Genomic DNA, 25,134 nt, shown 5'->3' on the forward strand with positions numbered 1-25,134 from the left:
TAGGAACTTTACAGAATTAAAAATAACGTGATGAAAGAAGTGATTTTGTACCTATTAATGCTGGTAAAAATAAGTAGACATAAAGTGATAATCATTCCTTTTCTGTCTCTCTGAATTCCGCCATAAGAACACGGACAATAGCGAGGGGGATGGCTCTGCCTTAATGAAAGGAATACATCCCATTTCAAGGCCGCTTTGACGTTAAAATGCAAGGCATTTGCTCTTAGCAACGATTAATTTTCTATATCAACCCCATTAGCAATAGCCAACGAAACGATCTTGTATGTATATTGCTTAGGTTGATGTGTGTATCGTTTACCGCTGAAGGAATTACTAATACATTTTTAGCCTTTCCTCATATTTATGCAACACATATGAATTTGATTCACTGGAAATTAATAAACAAACCTTGAGAGAATGTCTCTGTTTTAAAATAATTTATGTAGTATATGTTGCGTCTGTTCTTTCAGACACCTCAGAAAGAACAGACCCCATTTTGATCCAGCAGCCACTATGATTCAAGACACGAAGGAATTAAAGACACTATCTGCCAGTGGGCTCTGATGATAGCAAGTGGACACTTTGTGCCAGACCGGGACAGAGTTGACCCGGGTTCGAATCCCCTATTGCTATAAACAATGCTGATGTCTTTAACTCCCTCATGTCTTCGTTTATAAAGTGTTTCGAGATGAGCGATAAATTAAAAATAAACCTCATCTGGAAAAATCTCCCTTGGTGTCTCGCTTGTCACAAATTAAATCGATGTACACGATTGTTTCAAATTAATACGAAGTAATAAAAACGAATTACTCATACATGTCGAACACAGTGGACAAGTGAGTGAAGCAAGTGTCAAACAAGTCTAGCTTAAAGAAAGTTTGGTTTAACGTTTCAAGCGATCTGGCTCATTGTTCAAGTCAAAGCTTATTTTCTACACTATCGAAACAACAGCCATTAGATGGCATCAAAACTTTTTAGTGGTAAGGGAAGTTTGAAAGACTGCAGGCACGATATCAGAGTTTAAGCTCCGGTCTGCAAACATTTGTAGGTGTGGTTTGGATTTTGAAATATATTTCAGACTGATACAGTCTAGGAAAATAATTTCGGCTCGGTGTTCGCAACCTCCATGTCACAAAGCAATTTCAGATCCGTCCGACAAACCTAATCTATACGGGTGAGATCAAACATTCTCGTTAAATTAGCGGCCGCACTTCTGAAATAGACGAGGTGAAGTGACGTCGTGTTTCTAGCAAAGAAGATGGCTAACATATTTAATAAAATTGTGAAAAACTCCACGGACATTTATTAATACATTTATATAAATCACATATGAAACAGTTACATTCACTTTAACCCCTCTGTTCAAATGCTGCAGTAAACGAACGACAAACGTTACCAAACACAAACTTTTTACCACTACTTCCGATGTTTAAATTTTGTATATTGATCCAGATTCATTCTTATGTCAACCAAAAATACTAGACACGAAAAAAACTATTATAGTTGTCTTTCAGAATAAACTATTACCTGCACACGGTGCGTCCCAATGTCCGTAATGATCACCCAACGACTCTACAAAGCGTAAAGGTTATAGGCGCCGGCACCTCCGCTAGCCCACCCCTTTGGCAGCAAACGTGACTGAATATTGTAGCCCCGAAATCATCCAAAAATAAACGAAAAGTATACTTATTCGAAAATTCAGATAAAAATTCACTTGACGCCTTCCTGAGAGACACTCCTTTCAAATTAATAATACAAATGTAGACCAGATGTGGCTCGAAATCAAAGAAATAGTACCGACAGCAATTGAGAGATTTATACCAAATAAATTAACAACGACGGAGCTGATTCACCTTGGTACACAGAACGGGTCAGAAACTGTTTCAGAAACAACGAAACAAACATGCCGAATTTAAACAGACGCAGAATCCCAAAGATTGGCGATCTTTTACAGAAAGTGGAAATTTGGCGCCGACTTCAATGCCGGATGCTTATAACAGCTCCCACAACGAAACTTTGTCTCGAAATCTGACAGAAAATCCAAAGACATTCTGGTCGTACGTGAAGTATGTTAGTGGCAAGAAACCATCAAGGCCTTAGGCGCTTTGCTGTTCCTTATCTATATAAACGATTTGGGAGACAATCTGAGCAGCCGTCTTAGGTTGTTTGCAGATGACGCTGTCGTTTATCGAATAATAAAATCATCAGAAGATCATAACAAATTGCAAAATATTTAGGTAAGATATCTGAATGGCACGAAAATTGGCAGTTGACCCTAAATAACGAAAAGCGTGAGGTCATCCACAAGAGAGCTAAAATGAAACTTAAACTTCGTCTTACACGATAAATCAGTCAAATATAAAGGCCGTTAATTCAACTAAATACCCAGGAATTACAGTTACGAACAACTTAAATTGGAAGGACCACATAGAAAATGTTGTGGGGAAGGCTAACCAAAGACTGAGTTTCATTGGCAGGACACTTAGAAAAGGTAACAGATCTACTAAGGAGACTGCCTACACTACGTTTGTCCGTCCCCTTTTAGAATACTGCTGCGCGGTGTGGGATTCTTACCAGCTAGAACTGACGGAGTACATCGGAAAAGTTCAAAGAAGGGAAGCACGTTCTGTATTATCGCTAAATAAGGGTGAGAGTGTCACTGAAATGATACAGGATTTAGGCTGGACATCATTAAAAGAAAGGCCTTTTTTGTTGCGACGGAATCTTCTCACGAAATTCCAATCACCAACTTTCGCCTCCGAATGCGAAAATGTTTTGCTGACACCGACCTACATAGGGAGAAACGATCACCACAATAAAATAAGGGAAATCAGAGCTCTTACGGGAAGATATAGGTGTTCGTCATTTCCGCGCGCTATACGAGATTGGAATAATAGAGAATTGTGAAGGTGGTTCGATGAACCGTCTACCAAGCACTTAAGTGTGATTCTCAGAGTATCCATGTAAGATGTAGATGTTTCTACGCTGACGGACAGTAGGTGGAACGTCTCGTGATTTTGTTTATTAGTCAGAGACCGTGACTGATTCTCACAATCGCTGTTGGTGAAGAAAGGCGCAGACAAGCCTTATGTACTACAAATATGATGCTCTGTTGCCTCTGTGGATGACTATTCCAGACACGAGTTTCCATATTCAGTTTGTTTTTCTCCTGTACATCGAGAAACGTCGAGTATTTTAGAGGGTTTCATGAGAAAAATAAAGTGCAGATAGACTGAAGAACCAAAGAAACGGCTACACCTGCCTACGGACCCCGCGATCACGCAGAAGTGCCGCAACACGACGTGGCACCGACTCGAATAATGTATGACGTAGTGCTGGAGGAAACTGACACCATGAATCCCGCAGGGCTGTCCATAAATCCATAAGAGTATGAGCAGGTGAAGATCCCTTCTGAACAGCACGTTGCAAGGCATTCTAGATATGCTCAATAATGTTCATGTCTGAGGAGTTTTGTGGCCAGCGGTAGTGTATAAACTCAGAAGAGTGTTCCTGGAGCTATTCTATAGCAATACAGGACGTGTTGTATGTCGCATTGTCGTGCTGGAATTATTTGTCCCTCGGAATGCACAATGGACATGAATTGATGCAGGTGATCAGACAGGATGCTTACGTACGTGTCACCTGTCAGAGTCGTATATAGATGTATCAGTGGTCCCATATCACTCCAACTCTACATGCCACACACCATTACAGAGTCTCTAGCAGCTTGAACAGTCACCTGCTGACATGCACGGTCCATAGATTCATGAGGATGCCTCAATGCCTGTACACGGCGATCCGCTCGATACAGTTTGAAACGAGACTCTTACGACCTGGCAACGTTTTTCCAGTCGTCAACAGTCCAATGTCGGTGTTGACGGGCCCAGGCGAGGCGTAAAGCTTTGCGTCGTGCAATCGTCAAAGTTACACGAGTGGCCGTTTGGCTCCAAAGGGTAACATCGACTATGTTTCGTTGAATGGTTCGCATGCAGACACTTGTTTATGGGCCAGCATTGAAACCTGCAGAAATTTGCGAAAGGGTTGCACTTATGTCATACTGAACGATTTTCTATAGCCGTCGTTGGTCTCATTCTTGCAGTATCTTTTTGCGGCCGCAGCGATGTCGGAGATATTGTTTCATCGGATTCTTGATATTCATGGTAAACTCGTGAAATGGTCATACGGGAAAATCCCCACTTCGTCACTACCTCGGAGACGTTGTGACGCATTGCTCGTGTGCCGACTATAATGCCTCGTTCCAACCCACTTAAATCTTGATAACCTTCCATTGTAGCAGCAGTAACCAATCTAACAAGTCAGCCAGGCTCTTTTTGTCTCAAATAGGCGTTGCCGACCGCAGCGCAGTATTCTACCTGTTCACATGTCCCTGTGTTTGAATACGCATGCCTATACCAGTTTCACTGGTTCTTCAGTGTAGAAACCAGTATCAGAAATCGTCATCTACTGAGGAAAGAGAGTATCACATTCACAGGGCACAAGTTCCTTCTACGCCGCGATCAACTCCCTCTTCTCCACTGGAGATCGTGGGAATCATTCGCGTTCAGTGAATAACAAACGACATTGCAAGAAGTTCGCCTACGGTTCTTCTGCGTAAAAAGTCACGTTTGCTGCCGAAGGGATGGCTTAGTGGCAAGCGCCAGCAGCAATAACTTCGACGCAGTGTAGCGTCGTTGGATGACGTTTCCCGACACGGGATGCTATCCTCAATTTGTTTTTCAAGACACCCTCTACAACCCTCGAAGTTCGTCGTAACATTTCTGGGACACTTTATATAAAAATATGATTTGTTAGTTCCTGTAAAGTCTTCGGTGAAATTGTGATAAGCATGCCGAGGGCTCCAAATATGGTGACGTTAAGGGAGCTTTATCCTTTAATCCTGCACTACCGAAATGTGATGCTATAACGAACTACTTTAGGGTCGTCGTAAAAGTATAAAAATTACAGTAACTGAATTATCACTAGACTAACGAGAGAGTGATTTATTGCTTCACTTTAAGGAATGTTCGGCAATATCAAAACTGATGTACCTCTTCTGAAAATAAAATGTAAAACCATAATAGAATAATATAATGTAATTCGACAATTGAGTCTCATATTTCATTTTAATCACTAACCTGTGCCATTCGAGGCACAATGTTATAAACAGATGTATCCCGCCTCCATAGACGAGTTTACCAAGAGACACTGATGGCGTTTCTTTCGAACTCGAGGTCAACGTTCGAGGCCTGAGAGGGGAATAATACTTCATTACAAGCATTTAGCCGGCTTGAAGGGCGAGCTGATCACTTTAACTCCTTAATTATTCTTAAGCTCAATGACTTCCTTGATGTTATTTGAAGGCAGGAGACTGCAATAAATTGGAAGTTCTCTTATAATTAGCTCCTACGCAAACGTTAGTACCAACACTGCACGTCAGGAATGCGATGTCGCTCGCCCTTCTTATTATTTATAATGGATGGTGAATGCAGCGTTCACCTGATGACATTACCTGTTGTGGTCTTGGGTTCAGCTTTCTTGAGCTTCTCGGCTGTTGTTGTGTCGTCTCTGGAGCGAGTAGTCTTTCACTATGAATTTGCTTCTGATAGCTTCACACGCGTGTCAACAGTGCTATGGGTCGTCAAAACGACTGTTCTAATAATGTGACTCAAAATAATTTTAAAATGGTGGGTAAGAACCCGATATTGGAACAGTCTCGTTGCTGTGTGTGAGAATGGCGTGAGATTATAATTTGTCGAGAAATACACTCCTGGAAATTGAAATAAAAACACCGTGAATTCATTGTCCCAGGAAGGGGAAACTTTATTGACACATTCCTGGGGTCAGATACATCACATGATCACACTGACAGAACCACAGGCACATAGACACAGGCAACAGAGCATGCACAATGTCGGCACTAGTACAGTGTATATCCACCTTTCGCAGCAATTCAGGCTGCTATTCTCCCATGGAGACGATCGTAGAGATGCTGGATGTAGTCCTGTGGAACGGCTTGCCATGCCATTTCCACCTGGCGCCTCAGTTGGACCAGCGTTCGTGCTGGACGTGCAGACCGCGTGAGACGACGCTTCATCCAGTCCCAAATATGCTCAATGGGGGACAGATCCGGAGATATTGCTGGCCAGGGTAGTTGACTTACACCTTCTAGAGCACGTTGGGTGGCACGGGATACACGCGGACGTGCATTGTTCTGTTGGAACAGCAAGTTCCCTTGCCGGTCTATGAATGGTAGAACGATGGGTTCGATGACGGTTTGGATGTACCGTGCACTATTCAGTGTCCCCTCGACGATCACCAGTGGTGTACGGCCAGTGTAGGAGATCGCTCCCCACACCATGATGCCGGGTGTTGGCCCTGTGTGCCTCGGTCGTATGCAGTCCTGATTGTGGCGCTCACCTGCACGGCGCCAAACACGCATACGACCATCATTGGCACCAAGGCAGAAGCGACTCTCATCGCTGAAGACGACACGTCTCCATTCGTCCCTCCATTCACGCCTGTCGCGACACCACTGGAGGCGGGCTGCACGATGTTGGGGCGTGAGCGGAAGACGGCCTAACGGTGTGCGGGACCGTAGCCCAGCTTCATGGAGACGGTTGCGAATGGTCCTCGCCGATACCCCAGGAGCAACAGTGTCCCTAATTTGCTGGGAAGTGGCGGTGCGGTCCCCTACGGCACTGCGTAGGATCCTACGGTCTTGGCGTGCATCCGTGCGTCGCTGCGGTCCGGTCCCAGGTCGACGGGCACGTGCACCTTCCGCCGACCACTGGCGACAACATCGATGTACTGTGGAGACCTCACGCCCCACGTGTTGAGCAATTCGGCGGTACGTCCACCCGGCCTCCCGCATGCCCACTATACGCCCTCGCTCAAAGTCCGTCAACTGCACATACGGTTCACGTCCACGCTGTCGCGGCATGCTACCAGTGTTAAAGACTGCGATGGAGCTCCGTATGCCACGGCAAACTGGCTGACACTGACGGCGGCGGTGCACAAATGCTGCGCAGCTAGCGCCATTCGACGGCCAACACCGCGGTTCCTGGTGTGTCCGCTGTGCCGTGCGTGTGATCATTGCTTGTACAGCCCTCTCGCAGTGTCCGGAGCAAGTATGGTGGGCCTGACACCGGTGTCAATGTGTTCTTTTTTCCATTTCCGGGAGTGTACATCAACTGCGTCGAGTGAAAATGACTGGGAACCCAGAATAAGCCAATGACGTTAAGTTAAAATAGCAGCAGATGGCATTTCAATCAGGATGGACATATACAATTGAGATCCATCGTATTGGAGAAACATAAAGCAGAGACTTCAAAAAGTCGTTACAGAGTACTTCCGTCGTCGAGGTTCAACAACACTGCAGCGTTATTCACCTGACTTAAGAGTTGCTTTTGCAATGTTCACCAAGGTAGAACAAAAACCGTGCCCAGCAGTTTGAGGAAAGCACAGGGCACAACTGTTTACAAAAACAGTCGCCGAAGTGACCCACAAAAATATCGTGCAATAGCCTTGACATTCATATGATGTAGAATCATGGATCTTATGCTGAGTTCGAATTTAATGAGATATTTTGAACAAAACTTTCCTCACTTGACATACGGAAAGCCATGGATCAAAGCATCTGACTCAGTACTACATCTACGCCTTTTATAAAAAGTACGTTCGTATGACGTAACATGCTATATTTGTGATTGGACTGATGATTTCTTGGAAGGGTTCAAATGGTTCAAATGGTTATGAGCACTACGGGACTCAACATCTGTGGTCATCAGTCCCCTAGAACTTAGAACTACTTAAATCTAACTAACCTAAGGACATCACACACAGCCATGCCCGAGGCAGGATTCGAACCTGCGACCGTAGCGGTCACGCGGTTCCAGACTGACGCGCCTAGAACCGCACGGCCACACCGGCCGGCTTCTTGGAAGGAAGGACGCAGCATATCACCTTGGTTGAAAAGTCATCAACAGATGTAGAAGTACTTTCGCGGGTACACCAGGGCAGTGTATTGGGTTCCTTGCTGCTCATTTAGTATGTTATTGACCTTGTGGACAATATTAATAGTAAGCTAAGGCTTTTCGCATATGATGCATTCATCTATAATGAAATATTGTCTGAAGGAAGCGGTACAAATATTCGATCAGATATTGATAAAATTTCGAAGTGGTGTAGAGATTGGCAAATTGCTTTAAATGTTCGAAGATGTAAAATTATTCACTTGGCAAAGCGAGAAAAGGTAGTATCAAATGGCTCTGAGCACTATGGGACTTAACATCTATGGTCATCAGTCCCCTAGAACTTAGAACTACTTAAACCTAACTAACCTAAGAACAGCACACAACACCCAGCCATCACGAGGCAGAGAAAATCCCTGACCCCGCCAGGAATCGAACCCGGGAATCCGGGCGTGGGAAGCGAGAACGCTACCGCACGACCACGAGATGCGGGCAAAAGGTAGTATCCCATGACTATAATAACAATGTTCGAAGTTGGAATCGGTAATCTCACACAAATAACTGGGTGTAACATTTTTATACGGCTATGAAATGGTACGATCACAGAGGTTCAGTCGTAGCGAAGGCAGGTGACAAGCTTCAGTTTAATAGTAGAATACCAGAGAAATGTAATCACTCTACAAAGGAGATTGCTTACAAACCACCCGTGCGACACATTCTAGAATATTGCTAATGTGTATGGGACCCATACCAAATAGGACTAACACGGGACATCGAACGTATGCAGAGAACGATAGCACGAGTGGTTACAGGTTTTTTTGGCCCGTGGGAAAGTGTCATGAAGATGCAGAAAAACCTGAACTGGCCGGCTCTCGAAGATAGACGTAAGCTGCCCAGAGAAATCTAACTTTCAAAATTTTACGAACTGACTTTAATTGATAACTCTACGAATATGCTAGAATTCCCTACTTATCGCTCTCGTCGTAGCTGTCAGGACAAGATTACAATCATCATAGAGCGCACAGAGGCAATTAACAGTCATTCTCCAACGCTCTATACCTGAATGGGACTGGGAAAAGCACTAATAACTGGTAAAACGGGACGTACCTGCTGTCATTCACTTCACAATGGTTTGCAGAGTATTCATATGGATGTAAATGTAGATGGAACCACGTTAGAACACCGTAAATCACAGTGTCACCCGTAGTGGAGGTTGCGAATTCAAATCCCAGGATGGGAGAAACTTTCATCTACAAAATTTTTTCCAGCAGTGGTGTAGCAATAACGCACCGTCTTGTATTCCCACGTTGTGCGTCACTTTCTAGACCTATATTCGAAACGTCTTTACAGTCTCTTATGTAATGAGACTGTGAGATTCTGTTGACGATGACCCTACCGTCGCATTGGGATACTGAGTCTGCCCGACACTTTGTACTATTTGAGTTGAGCAGGTTGAGGCACTAGGAGGTTTACTATTCCCCTCCTATTCATTTCATTTTGTAAATATAACAATGAAACAACTACTTCCATGGCAGCGACGGTCGTCGTAGTGATCCACTGGAAAGAATTACACGTCTCTTAATAGTATCAAGAGGGACGCCACCTCAACTAAGGTCCTAGCGATAATATAGAAAATTCATATAACCCTGGATACTTTTTCATGCATATAGAAGTTTTTCGCTTTTTTAACAGACATTCATTATACATCTTAGTGGCTTATATTCATACAATCCTGCAGTGCCTGTGTTGTTTAGAAGTACCATGCAATGTACCTTCGGAAGTGTATGTATGTCCGAAAGTATAGCCACTGAGGTGATTACAGCTGTTATGAAATAGATGCAATGTATTCGCAGTTGCGAATATGGACAACCATTAGCTGTATAATGGAATGATGGCAATGAAGATTTCCGCTCCAGTTGTGCTCGAACCCTGAACCATTCGAACCCAGATCGCCCGACATGAATCCCACCGAATTTTTATGGCACATAATCCTGCACCGGCAGCACTTTCGCTGTTATGGACGGTTATAGAGGCAGCATGGCTCAATATTTCTGCACGGGCTTCCAACGACTTGTTGCGTCAATGCCACGTTGAGTTTGTGCACTACGCCTGGAAAAGAAAGGTCCGACACGATATAAGGACGTATCCCGTGACGTTTGCACCTCAGGGTATACATATGACGAATTATTCAAAAACAGTCTTAATCGCATTTATTATTATTATACCGCCAACCGGTTTCAACCCGACGTAGGGGTCATCTTCTGGGCGTTTACACTGTGAAGTTATAGATATCCGTCAGAAAAACTCCATTATACAACAGCTAAAATTACGTAAATTTAAAATATGTTACCCATTGGTCGACTGCTGGTGGTGTCGCTCCTGTCTACAAAACGGCAGGAAACTATGCGAGACTAACCCTTCGTATGGGTTTAAATAGCGTGATGAGGTCATGTCAATAGACGGCAACACCCCTAGCGGCGATCAACGGCATTTAATACAGTTTATTATATGTAATTACTAGTCACCTTGGTTTAACATAAATTTAAGTGACAGTAAATAACAGAAAACGGAACCATTCCATTTGAAAAGAGTTACAATTATAGTGTTAATTGTCAATTAATAACAAATGTTCCGTAGTCAACTCGTAAAAATTCGTAGAACTATATTACGCTATATGCCATAATATAAAGTAAAACAATTTGTGGCATACAAAAACTGGTGTCGTCTTGTATTATAATATATCTATTCGTATATTTACGTAGAAAACATTTGAGTCAATTTACTAAAACGGCTAATATGGAAGGACTACAAAGCCCTCTACTCCTTGTGGTGAGACGCCGTTTCCATGGATTATAAACCGTATATCAGGCGCCCTCTAGTCTGTGTAGCGAGGACGCCGTCGTCATGGTAGCAGCTGGTGTGTTCGTATGGTGTTATCTTTGCCCATGCCTTGGCGTCCGTTGCCGTGGTAGCGGTATGTCATGGCTCTTCATCCACAGAGATGTTGTCACTACTTTAAGGTTATGGAAATATCGACAATCAAGGGTAACCTAAAATATCTAAAGATAGGTTAAAAGTTTACGACACGTTTGTAGTACCCATTAGAGGAATTAAAGTAGCATAATTTTGTACAAATAATATTTTCGAATAGCTCGAAAAAAATTTTATCGTGCCTCTCTATTTGTTCATTCAGCATCGCTGCCGGATTCCGTTTATTACGTATAAAAATATCCAGGCTCTCTAGAATATCGATCATACGTCCTTTTCGGGTTACACGCAGTATCTTCAGATTTTCCCTTATATTGATTTCTGCATAATTTCCATATCTAAATGCTGTCCGAAGAGTGATTTATTACGTGCTGTTCCAGTAGTATGTTCTTCAAATCTGGTATTAAAACCTCTCCCTGTTTGCCCGATGTAAATTTTGCTACAATCTTTACAAGTCAATTTATAAATTCCTGATTTAGCAAGCATCTTGTTTTTAACATCTCCTGTACTATGCCTAAGACTATTAGCTATGGTATTTGTAGGGAAAGCAATCGTAACATCCGAACTCTTGAACAGTTTGTTTATCTTATCTGATATAGTCCACATATACAGCATCTTCGCAAAAGTTTTCGAATATTTTCGCCTGTCTGGCGTGTATTTTCTGTTGTATCGTCTCTACTATATTTGCGTTATATCCATTAGATATCGCAATTTGCTTTAAATGTTAATCTTCTTCTATCTCTGTTCCGGTATTAGTGGTATTCTATTCAACCTATGTATCATTGTGAAGAAGAAAGCTCATACGAAGGGTTAGTCTCGCATAGATTCCTGCCGTTATGTAGACAGGAGTGACACCACCAGCAGTCGACCAATGGGTAATCAATTTTAAATTTACGTAATTTTAGCTGTTGTATAATGGAGTCTTTCTGACGGATATATATACTTTCACAGTGTAAACGCCCAGAAGATGACCCCTCCTCCGGGTTCAAACTGGTTGGCGGTATAATAATAATAAATGCGATTAAGACTGTTTTTGAATGATTGAGCATTCATACTAATCACTGCTTCATCTCCACAACCTTGATGTCCAAAAATTTAGATGATGGTTGTCCATATTCACAACTGCGATTGCATTTCATGTATTCCATAACGGCTGTAGTCGCCGCTGTGCCTTTTCCTGCCTGCTTATCGAAAGAAACATTGCATCGTACTTCCGAGCAACACAGGGACTGTGATATCGTATTTGTCCGGCGACACCGGGAAAGCGATTTTCAGTTAAGAATGTCTCCCCTGTATAGGAATATACATAATGGATGTACGAGTGCAGGTTGTAGATATTTTGCTAAAGACATATGGAAATTTGGGTTCAGCCATGAAGCGTGAACGGGTAGCCAAATTGTAAGACAAAAGCTCAGGATGAGTGGGAAATTCGGGTTCGAGTTCCAGTCCGGCACAAATTTTCACTTTTGTAATTCCATTATAAAGGTAATGGTTGTCCATATTTGCAACTGCGAATAAATTTCATGTGCTTATATTCATAATTCATATTCAATAAACTTTATACCAAAGTTCATGCTGGTTACGAAGTTACAGCATATTTAATTACATGCAATTTACTCAGATGCAATATTTTAATTCACAGTCAATCATTTCAGATTCATGTGGTTTAATTAAAACGTATGTTTCATCAAGGGGCGCTTGCGTGGGAGCATATATGCGCCGGACGGAAGCAGACGATTTGCAGTTGTATAGACCGGCGAGCTATGTTTGAACATCGGGAGCTAATCACGGCTGCGCCGCACCAGGTATGTCGTGGGGAATTCCATGAGGCTGTCCCGCCACTGGCGTCATTCACATGCAAACTGCGTGACGCAGTATCGTGACTCTGCAGGTCGCTAACAACACTGGCTTTCAAACACGTCGACTACGTTCTTCGGTAAAAGCGCAGTGCTGAGCGTGACTTTTACAGCTTCATTTGTTCTGCGAATCGCTGTGTATTTGGTGGCAGAGAGTACCTTTTATTGTGTAAAGCATTAAGATTTTCTTCCGTTGCATAAATGGATAGAACAAAGGTTGAATACACGTCTCGGCACCAGTTATTATACGCTCGACTTTACCTGCTCGATATCTACTAGATAGATAGGTAGGGGTCAGAAGAATATTTTTAGCATGAAAACATGACAAATCGTTCTCGAAATTATCCAAGCTGATACTGGCGAGACGTATGATGAATCTCCTCGAATGTCTGTCAAGTCAAAATTTTGTTTTTGGCATTTCTGTTAAATTCCTTCGCCTTCCATACAAACCTGTTATCATTCAAATCACGATTAATGTCCGCCGTTAGTAGGAACTAATATGTGCCCCATACTCTTCAGCCGTGTTCAAATTCGAGCTGTACAAGTAGAATCACTTTTGCAGACAACTGCATTTTCCTTGTATCTTATCACTGACTTGCAACTTGCCATTTGATCTACCTAGTAATGAGCCTGTGTCTTCATTTCACTTAATAAAGAGTGTGTTTCACAATTTATGTTACAGATTTCTAGAGGTAGTTGATGAGACTTAGCAGCTAAAGTTTCAGTAAGGAGCCCACGTCCGGAAATGTACCATTTGGATGCAAAATAAATTTGAAAATCGGATCACTTTCAAATCTCCTACCACACGGTGCGCATACGAAGTAAGAAGAGGACGCCGTCTTAAATCCCTGTTGTAATTATAACATCACATACCATTTACATCCGACCAAACATCGGAAGCTTCGTCACGTAGAAGAGCAGTCGACGAGGAGCACACGAAACATTGCCCATGCCACGGACTTCTGCAGAGCACACAAATCAGAGCTCATTGCTTGCGCTGGGTGTGTATCGTGAAGTTAAAAAATAAAACGATCGTCTAACTTTTGCATCCAAACTGTTCATGTCTGGAAATGGGTTCTTTATCAAATCCATATCTGACTCTAGTTTTACACTTACATCTTTACTCCGCAAGGCACCATACGGTTTGTGGCGGAGGGTACTTTTTGCACCACTAGTGTATCACCTTCTCTGTTCTATTGGCAAATGGCGCGTGTGAAGAATTAGTGTTGGCAAACCTCCGTATTAGCTCTAATTTCTCAGATTTTCTTCTTGTACTCATTCTGCGAGACCTGTTTGGGAGGAAGTAATAAGATCGTCATGTAACACCATAGCTCTAAAGCTTTACTGATTTATTTTGCCTTTTGTTTTATTTAATGTTATATCGCTGAGTTTCTGTAAATGTTGTTGGATTGAATCGATACCATGAGAGTGTTCATTCTTTTCTCTGTTAAAACCTTTGATGTCTTTTAGAGTGTAGAGTGTGAGCAAATGATATATTCTGTCTTTCTCATATAATCTCTTTGGTTATCTTTAAAATCATCCTCATAACGTTCTCCACAAAATTAATGTAGAAGGCCAATCCTCTCATCTGTCAAATAGCAAAGCTAGCGTCTCCTATCTTGCTCCTGAGATGCCTTCCTCTTCATCTACACTCCTGGAAATGGAAAAAAGAACACATTGACACCGGTGTGTCAGACCCACCATACTTGCTCCGGACACTGCGAGAGGGCTGTACAAGCAATGATCACACGCACGGCACAGCGGACACACCAGGAACCGCGGTGTTGGCCGTCGAATGGCGCTAGCTGCGCAGCATTTGTGCACCGCCGCCGTCAGTGTCAGCCAGTTTTCCGTGGCATACGGAGCTCCATCGCAGTCTTTAACACTGGTAGCATGCCACGACAGCGTGGACGTGAACCGTATGTGCAGTTGACGGACTTTGAGCGAGGGCGTATAGTGGGCATGCGGGAGGCCGGGTGGACGTACCGCCGAATTGCTCAACACGTGGGGCGTGAGGTCTCCACAGTACATCGATGTTGTCGCCAGTGGTCGGCAGAAGGTGCACGTGCCCGTCGACCTGGGACCGGACCGCAGCGACGCACGGATGCACGCCAAGACCGTAGGATCCTACGCAGTGCCGTAGGGGACCGCACCGCCACTTCCCAGCAAATTAGGGACACTGTTGCTCCTGGGGTATCGGCGAGGACCATTCGCAACCGTCTCCATGAAGCTGGGCTACGGTCCCGCACACCCTTAGGGCGTCTTCCGCTCACGCCCCAACATCGTGCAGCCCGCCTCCAGTGGTGTCGCGACAGGCGTGAATGGAGGGACGAATGGAGACGTGTCGTCTTCAGCGATGAGAGTCGCTTCTGCCTTGGTGCCAATGATGGTCGTATGCGTGTTTGGCGCCGTGCAGGTGAGCGCCACAATCAGGACTGCATACGACCGAGGTACACAGGGCCAACACCCGGCATCATGGTGTGGGGAGCAATCTCCTACACTGGCCGTACACCACTGGTGATCGTCGAGGGGACACTGAATAGTGCACGGGACATCCAAACCGTCATCGAACCCATCGTTCTACCATTCCTAGACCGGCAAGGGAACTTGCTGTTCCAACAGGACAATGCACGTCCGCATGTATCCCGTGCCACCCAACGTGCTCTAGAAGGTGTAAGTCAACTATCCTGGCCAGCAAGATCTCCGGATCTGTCCCCCATTGAGCATGTTTGGGACTGGATGAAGTGTCGTCTCACGCGGTCTGCACGTCCAGCAAGAACGCTGGTCCAACTGAGGCGCCAGGTGGAAATGGCATGGCAAGCCGTTCCACAGGACTACATCCAGCATCTCTACGATCGTCTCCATGGGAGAATAGCAGCCTGCATTGCTGCGAAAGGTGGATATACACTGTACTAGTGCCGACATTGTGCATGCTCTGTTGCCTGTGTCTATGTGCCTGTGGTTCTGTCAGTGTGATCATGTGATGTATCTGACCCCAGGAATGTGTCAATAAAGTTTCCCCTTCCTGGGACAATGAATTCACGGTGTTTTTATTTAAATTTCCAGGAGTGTATCTCTATTAGCCACGCAATCTTCTTTTCCTTTATATTTCCTTAATTATGTTTCATCATGTCTCTCTATTCTTCTCCTCCCTTCACCATGAGTCTCCCTCATACTCCTGCTGCTAGCACTCCTATCTAAAATCTGACTCTTCAATAATGTCTAATTATAACAGTACTTATGATCTACGAATATAAACTCTATATGTATGTATTTTTCCAAGTGCACCTTTCTAATTGTTTATTTCACTTTTTGTCCTAGATGTAGTTTAACATGGCTACTAAAACATATGAATGTAAAACAAGTAGAATGCCTGGTTAGATGTAAGAGAGGGCCTGATGGCCCTAATCTTGCCAGGTTAAATAATTCAATAAATAAATTAAAATAAATAAATAATTTTATTAAATTTTTTTATAGAAATACAATATGTGCAAACGATATATTGTTGAAAGTAACTACTTGCTGTTATCTAAAGACTGATCCTCACTAAGGGCTTTTAGTTATTTTGTATGTAAATGGAAGTGTGGTTCCCCTCGGGTACGGAACTTTGTAGCGCGCGCAAAATGTGGATGGCATGGATAGCAAGGTGGAAGGGAGAGTCAGTCGGGGATAAGCTACTGAACCATCAACAGCTCAAGAAAAGGTTGTGAATTGTGCTGGTGCCGAGAGGGGCTTTTTGTGCCGTTTTTCAATGTGCAAAAGCCTCGGGTGGCTGCAGTAACTAGCTGGAATTATCTTGGAATTGATATCTACCATCGCCACCAAGAAATGACAGAGTTCTGCAATTCTACATGCAAATCCACCTACATGCACTCGCCACCACATTGGGCAATCACTGTAATGGAACAGAAGAACTATGGTAAAGTACAGTGAAGGATCAGCTCATTGGATGTTATAGTGTACTCATATATAAGGTAAACTATAACTGAACTCTTGTAGGTACCGTAATTTATCCTCAGTCACATATCCACTTAGGGTCCCTTCCACGCTAAAGTGCTTACCGAGTGTCCATTACTGAAAGCATATTAAAGTTAATGTGGCAATAGAGTGTGTTAAAATTAATACTGTTTGTTGAAAGGATCTTACAAATATCTCAGTTTTGTTGTTTCACTGCAGTAAAAATTCAGAACTGCAACTGTTGAGAGTTACATGTTCATGCTTGCTAAGTGCTTATTTCACTAATGTAATGAAGGTGCGTTTATTTTGTTCTATTGCAGTGGTCAAGATTAAGCCCCCCCCCTCCCCATTGAAAGAAGTCCAAATGCACAAAGTTACTTAATTATAGAAAGTTTCAATTACTTCGGCTATTACTGTCGAGTTCTGTACAGTATTGGGTTCCTCTAGTGTATTGAAAGTGCTTATTAATAGTGTAACAGGACCCACAGTTTGTCTATTGTGCTAAGCTAAATAACGATTAATAGAAAGACCACTACCTATGATAACAGTAACTTCTTTTATTCAAAGGTCAGTGAGAAAGTGTTTGTTAGTGAAATACATTTAACTTTCATTTTAAATAGATAAATATTTAGCTGAGAGAGAGACTTAACCTATGCCCAGTTCATAATTTTGCAGTGACCTACATTTACAATTTTTTTGTCGGATTAGAAAATGTTTGAAAAGTAATACTGAACCTATGTCCAATTTATGATTCTACAGTAATATTATTGAGACCATTCAGTTGACTAAGCCCTGAAGGTAATAGTGCGTATCGTTATCTATTATAGTTATACAAATAGTTTGTTCTGCTCTAACTGTCAGCCGCGCAGGATTAGCCTAGCGGTCTGAGGCGCTGCAGTCATGGACTGTGCGGCTGGTCCCGGCGGAGGTTCGAGTCCTTCCTCGGGCATGGGTGTGTGTGTTTGTCCTTAGGATAATTTAGGTTAAGTGGTGTGTAAACTTAGGGACTGTTGACCTTAGCAGTTAAATCCCATAAGATTGGACACACACATTTTATTCTAACTGTCAGCTCCAACCTTAACGTTAACATATGCAGGTGCCAGAGTTCATTGCACTCTCGTGTGACAAAGTATAGGCTGTATTTGCCCGTTGAAGTTACTTATTTTCAGTTTCTTGAACAAGAATGGTACTCATTATTATGCCTAATTAGGCTGGCGACCATTTTTTTATTATCATTAGGACACTGTGGATAGGTACATTATTGCTTGTTACTGTTTAAATATTTACGTAATTCTGACTTTCACTTTCGATAAGCCAACTCCTCTACTTCTTTATACTACCAATGCTTTGACTAATAATTACGTGATACAGTTTGCTTCCAGCTTTGAGGTTATGGTATAACAGTAGCAGACTGTAGTGTTGTAGTCTCTAATATATCCGCAGTTACAATCGCAAAAGAAACTTAATCGTTGCTGTGCAGTATACTTGATTACACCTCCTTCTTACACAGAAACAATGATTCTCCATTTTGGACTGAATCTTTTCAGTGTTCCTTTCTTACTCAGAGATAAAAGAAACTCACAATGACTTGTCGGCTGTAGGCTACATAACCTTTAAAATCAGGTCACGTACTTTGAAGCTGCACTGGGATCAGTGGTGCCTGTTAAGTGCGTGGATTACCTTTGCCGCACAGGCATGATGTTACGATGGGTACCCAATCAGACTTTTTCTCTGTTCTGCTTTCATCCTTAATCATCAAATTAGATGCTTCATGTGATTTTTATCTTTACATTATTTACAAATAATTTTGAACGTATAACACAGTATATGCGTAAGAGAAGTTACATGATCCTATAATTCTCAGATTATCAAAACCATTACAGAAGTATGCATTTTCAGGATTAGGAAAGACATTTGAGAAATTGAGTTATTGTAGACCACGGGTTAACAACTCTCTGATTTTGATGGCGAGTACCCGCGCCTACTCACGCTCTTGATCGCGAGCAGACCAGTTGCGAGGTGGTAGGGAGTGAGGGAAATGCACGCGCATCATGTCTTCACGAGAATAGAGCAGAACTGCTGTTTATAAAGCAGACGAGGGTCAGTTTTGACTACGGTGCCATCTAATAACGACTGTGGGAAGTCGCCATTGTGGAACACCGGCAATGTCTCCTCACTTCGCCGGCCGCGGTGGTTTAGCGGTTCTGGCGCTGCAGTCTGGAACCACCTGACTGCTACGGTCGCAGGTTCGAATCCTGCCTCGGGAATGGGTGTGTGTGATGTCCTTAGGTTAGTTAGGTTTAAGTAGTTCTAAGTTCTAGGGGACTTATGACCTAAGATGTTGAGTCCCATAGTGCTCAGAGCCATTTGAACCATCTCCTCACTTCAATCCGGAGTGTGATGAATATTATCATTTTATACAAAATGATGTTTACTCTATTGTAAGACGTTAAATATTTCCAGGAAAATCAATACACATAGACACAACATGTGTTACTAGGAAAAATAATACGGAAAATGCGAACGAGCTGGGCGTGTAAAAGAGCTGTTAAAACTTTAAAGAAAAGCTTACTGAAGAGGAAGAAGAGAAGGAAGAAAATCAAGTGGGTGTACCGTTCGGATGAGCTACAAAAATGCACCGTTTTTAGTAAAGTCCTTGCGCCCTATGATGATAATGATTTAATAAACGGATATTTGATAGTTGCAGCTGGATATTTATGTCTAGTTCAGGTACAGCGATTTCGTATCGTGGCCTTATGAAACATGATAATCATGCGTCCCACAAGGGACATGGTAAACGCCATTCAAAACCAGCTTGCAAAATCTTTGTAAAGAGTTTACTGCATATTCTTTAGCACTCTATGAAAATGTAGATATCACAAGCATATAGCTGTATGTGACATTTATAGCAGCGTTGAAAAAATATTTGAAAATGTGGGTTTGTCATGCAGTTTATTAGTTTATGTGCCTACAGACGGATCATGCTGGGGGAAAATGCAGGATTCGTAGCGCATCTGAATGGGAATATCAATCAGGTGGCCTGCAGCTTGAAGTAACTGATCTGTAATGTGACAGGGGATATAAATAAAGTCTATATTTCTCCAAGAATTTCCCACAGGATCGATTTCCTCATTTACGCAAGTCTCCATACAGCTCCATATCGTTTTCCGCTGCTCGCAGACCAGCGCTCACCACCTGCTCATACAGTATGTGGTGAAGCCCTGCTATAGACGAAAACTCGCTTGAGGTCGCTACTCTTGAACAACACATCATAGATATTTTTCATGCTTCTTGTCATTTAAAGCAATCAGCAGTTCAGCCGACAGACGCTGGAGTCCAGCAACATGGGCAGCATGTGCTGTTTAAAGGATATTGCCGTACTTCTTCTAGCAATTCTTCAAAAACTGCTCAAATGGGTGTGAAATCTTATGGGACTTAACTGCTAAGGTCATCAGTCCCTAAGCTTACACACTACTTACCCTAAATTATCCTAAGGACAAACACACACACACCCATGACCGAGGGAGGATTCGAACCTCCGCCGGGACCAGCCGCACAGTCCATGACTGCAACGCCTTAGATCGCACGGCTAATCCCGCGCGGCAGCAATTCTTCACTTATGTCTTGATGAATTACCGTCAGCTTGGTCACAAGAAAGCAGCTCATGAGCTTAGACATGAATTTTATTGCTTCAAATGCCCGTTACAGTTCCTCCAGAAGTCATTGGTAGTAGCGTGCTTCTACGTAAAGCGTCCTTTACTGGTATACTGCATACTATAATAATATTTATTATTAGAAGAATTATCTGTTTGCAGGCACTTAGGCAATAGTTACTCCTTACATCAAAGTCGTTGGTATCAGAAGTTCCAACACGGAGTAAAGCTTTCCGTTTACTTCGAGAAGTGAACGAGCTTCCACGTGAGTAGGCGCATTCATGGCTTAATTTCGCCAAGTGGCTCTCTCCATTAACAACGCGGAGTCTCTCCCCTATCAAACTCCTCTCTTTCAAGCCTCTGCATTATAAATCCAATTTTACGCCTATCACCCCAGGAATGGAGCAACACTCTCTCAAATTGTTTTCTAAAAGCTATCGGGTGCAACCTTCAATTAGTAAAAGTACACACTTGCAACGTACGATTCTCGTCCATAAATCTTTCAGGAAGAAGACTTGAGACTAACGTACCAGGTCATCAGTGGGGCTCAATTCGCTAAATGATTATTTAATAACTTCGAAAGTGAGGGTAGTCCTAACATTAACACCGATCATTACGTGGTGATTCAGAAGGCAGAAACTTCGACAATATGGAGGAAAGTGCAAAATATCACTATGAAAGGAAGACCTGAGATGAACTAGTAAATCCTATCGGACTCAAGACATACCGCATGAACCTACGAACATAATGCAACTGAGTAAACGTTACAGGGTGGAAGCACTGTAACAACTACAGTCTGTTTAGAAAAGCTGCGAACAGAATAGTGATTTTTTTTTGGGGGGGGGGATGGGGGGGGGCCTTACGGCGAACTGTATGAATCTATTAATTCCTTGTTGCAAAAGATTTTAACTGGGTTGACGTTAATGCTCAGCTAATGACACCATTTGCATGTGCACCGTTCGGATTTCACATGCAAGAACAGTCACCCTTAAACAACTCCGGATTGGAGCGAGATCAGTTGTTCAAATTTAGTCCAGCAGTGTATCACACCTAGATCTACGATAATTTTTAACTCTTTCAAAAATCTTGCTTCTTTTGAATTTTACGCGAAAGAAACACATTTTTCTGGGAGGTTTTTGAAGAGAGCCACTTCTATACTTGTACGAATCGGTTAAAACTTTGCACGAAGATAGATAAATAGATGAAGTCAGACTGAAATTTTTTATCCAGCAATTTTTATCCTTTGTCGAGATACGATGTTTAAATTCGAGCAGACTTCAGCACGTAAAATTCATTCGTATGATAATTTAATGCGAGGAAACGGATGTAAATGAGTTAAAAAAGCACTCTTAGGGTAAAGTGGAAAACTCGCTTTGCAAAATCTATCTTTACTCGGATTTTGCGTGAAAAAACAGATTTTTTATTTCTTTTTTTTTTTTTTTACGCTCGCTATTTATACAGGGTAAGTCAGGAGGAAAGTTACATGCATTGACGGTTGATACTACTGGTGATTCTGAACGAAAAACTTCTAACAAACATATGCCCGTTTCTTAACTGTCTCTGGGTAAACTAATGAAAACAGCTAGGAACGGGAAAAGTGTAGGTGACGGTAAGTTAAGATACTGTTATGTTATGGTTTGTTTAATTGTGTACGTTCCCTCACAGAAGATGTTCAAACAGTCCACCGTCAACTTCGGTGCATGTTCCTGCTCTTGTGTCGCCGATCGGAGCACAGTTTTGCGTTTCTTTACCTGGCATAAGCATGTAAAATACGAGCGAGAAGTTCCTCTCTTGTGTTTACTCTGCACTTGTAGACGTCGCTCTTCAGCCACCCCCACAAACAGTAATCCAATGGGGTAAGATCGGGTGACTTCGGTGGCCAAGCAATGACTCCACGGCGACCGATCCAACGACCATCATACTTTGTGTTGAGATACTGTGTCACTGGGCGCACGGATTGTGTAAGAGCTCCGTCAAACTGAAAGTACATAAGAGTTCGTGTTGCCAAAGGGATATCCTCCACGTATTCTGGTAACACATTTTGAAGAAACTCAAGATACCTGAGACGTGCTTCTGGCCGTCTCGTTTAAACACGCGCCCTAGTTACGCCTTGGCTTCCCGCCGGCGCTTTTCCGCGTGACGGCGCCGTCTGTTCTCTTCGTCTCATGCCCCGCCCTCTAGGTCGGTGGAGTGGAGTGACTGACAAGGGGAGGCCGCCAATTGTGAAATTCAGATTCGATTCATACTACACATAATAAAAGCTCATGGCCAGAGGTGTAATGTGGCAAAGCACCAAGATGCACTTCTCAGCCGTTGTCGAGAAAATCGACAGTTAAAAGAAACCGTTGCGGTGAAATACTTTCTACGATTTACAATTTCCTTCAGCGTCATGGCGCAGGGGTAAGAGCTCGGGTTCGTAATTCGAAGGTCGCCGGATCGAATCTCGCCCCATGCAACACTTTTTTTTTATTATTTGTAACTCAAATAAGTCGTTTGTCGTGGAAAAATAATACTTGAAGTAAAACACAATATCACAAATAATATTCAAGTGGATGCAATTTATTGAAAAGTTCGGTATATACTCGCACATAATTAACAATTAGTAACCAGAAGTAGCTGGAGTATCACACGAACCAGACTGATAGTTATCATAGAAACATGGAAAGCAGAAAACAGCACGACATCGTGCGCATCGTCGATTTCATTAATGTCTATCAGTTCCTCATCATGAACGAGGGTGTTTTCGGCGAGCATTTGCAGCGTAATCTGGAACATTTCTTCCCCAATTACCATGGCTTCTTCGTTGATTGATGATGACGGTTCTGCTGCGATGCGATTACTGTTACGAAGGAGGCTTTCAAAATACAACAACGCATCTTTCAATTGTTTTTTCGCCACTTCACTGTATATAGAATCTTCTTCGATCACATCACTTTCATGCGGAGGGCCCGGATCGCTCTCTAATTGTACCGTCTCCATCTTTCCGTTTGTTTAACAGGGTGTACCAAAGCTCTCACATACGCACTGATATTCGACGATGTAATAAGTTGCGCTAGGGACCGCATCTACGAAGTTAGCAGGCAACTACGCTGTTATGCGGCGGCTCGTTCCGGCCCATTCAACATCTGTCCTTCAAGTGTAACGAGCGAGTAACGGAGTTTATATTTCATACCTGCCACAGCAAATTTGTGTTCGTGGGGTCTCTATTCTAATTCGAACGTTTGACTTACGCTATACGCATTCGTTTCGGAAAATCGTTTCTACGTCTTCCGTTAACTATGCGTGGTAAACATTATGAAGACAATTAATAACATTTGTGAAATACAACTTTGTTTGCGGAAAACAAAATGATGTTCGAAGTCGCCAGTTTTTCCACGACATACCACTTTCAACAACTTATTATATGCATAATTGTTGCAACTGATTGCCGGGAATTTTATATATATATATATATATATATATATATATATATATATATATATATATATATGTGTGTGTGTGTGTGTGTGTGTACATTTGAATTACAAAAAAAAAATAATTAAGAAAAATGTTGCATGGCGCGAGATTCGATCCGGCGACCTTCGGATTACGAACCCGAGCACTTACCCCTGTGCCCCGACGCTGTGGAACATCATTAATCGTAAATAGTATTTCACCGCAACGGTTTCTTTTAAGTGTCGATTTTCTCGACAGCGGCTGATTTTTTTTTTTTTTTTTTTTTTTTTTTTGTGGGGCGCTCAACTGCGTGGTTATCAGCGCCCGTACAATTATCCAATCTTTGCTCAGTCCAATTTCGCCACTTTCCTGGATGATGATGAAATGATGAGGACAACACAAACACCCAGTCATCTCGAGGCAGGTGAAAATCCCTGACCCCGCCGGGAATCGAACCCGGGACCCCGTGCTCGGGAAGCGAGAACGCTACCGCGAGACCACGAGCGGCGGACAAACAGCGGCTGAGAAGTGCATCTTGATGCTTTGCCACATTACACTTCTGGCCATGAGCTTTTATTATGCGCAGTATGAATCGAATCTGAATTTCACAATTGGCGGCCTCCCCTTGTGAGTCGTGAAGCGGGGCAGTACGCCATCGACTCCGAAAGTGCTTGTTTGTCTTACTTGCGGTGGTTTGTGTGGTGTCGGCCGGCTCAAGCCACCGTGAGGTTCTACGGCATAGCGGACCTGACTTGGAGAAGCCGTTAGCTCCGATTATACTTCTTCTTGTCGGAAGAGAATTGAAATGAGGAGCTGTGATGTTACTGTTCCGGAAAATAGTGGGAGTCGTCGAGGACGGTTGTTCCGGGAATGTTTGAGCACTGAGGGCGGCAGGTTTTCCTCCGGGACTGAAGTTGAGTATATTTCGCTATTGCCGTTGTGCCTTTGACTTGCTATTGCCTTGTATTAGGATGGTGTTTGCGACTTCCTTTATGTTGCTGCCTCCGACATTGTGTGTTTTACGTCCGCCGGTTTAGCTCGCCGGTTCTGAACCTATGAAGGAAAAGGTTGAATGTTAGTTCTGCACTGCGTTTGTGGACTTCGACTTCCAGTGTGTAGGTTGTTCTTGTACCGCTGGGCTGGTTCCTCGGTTAGGCGTCGACGTGAGCGTGAATTGCTTGGTTAAATTTGCAGTAGGCGCTCCGGGCATGGTCGATGCTGTACAACGAGGATGGTAGAACATGTTGAATCAAAGGCTGTGAATGTGAACTGTTG

Source organism: Schistocerca cancellata, chromosome 4 (genome assembly GCF_023864275.1).
Source record: "Schistocerca cancellata isolate TAMUIC-IGC-003103 chromosome 4, iqSchCanc2.1, whole genome shotgun sequence".
In the NCBI taxonomy this organism is placed as follows: Eukaryota; Metazoa; Arthropoda; class Insecta; order Orthoptera; family Acrididae; genus Schistocerca; species Schistocerca cancellata.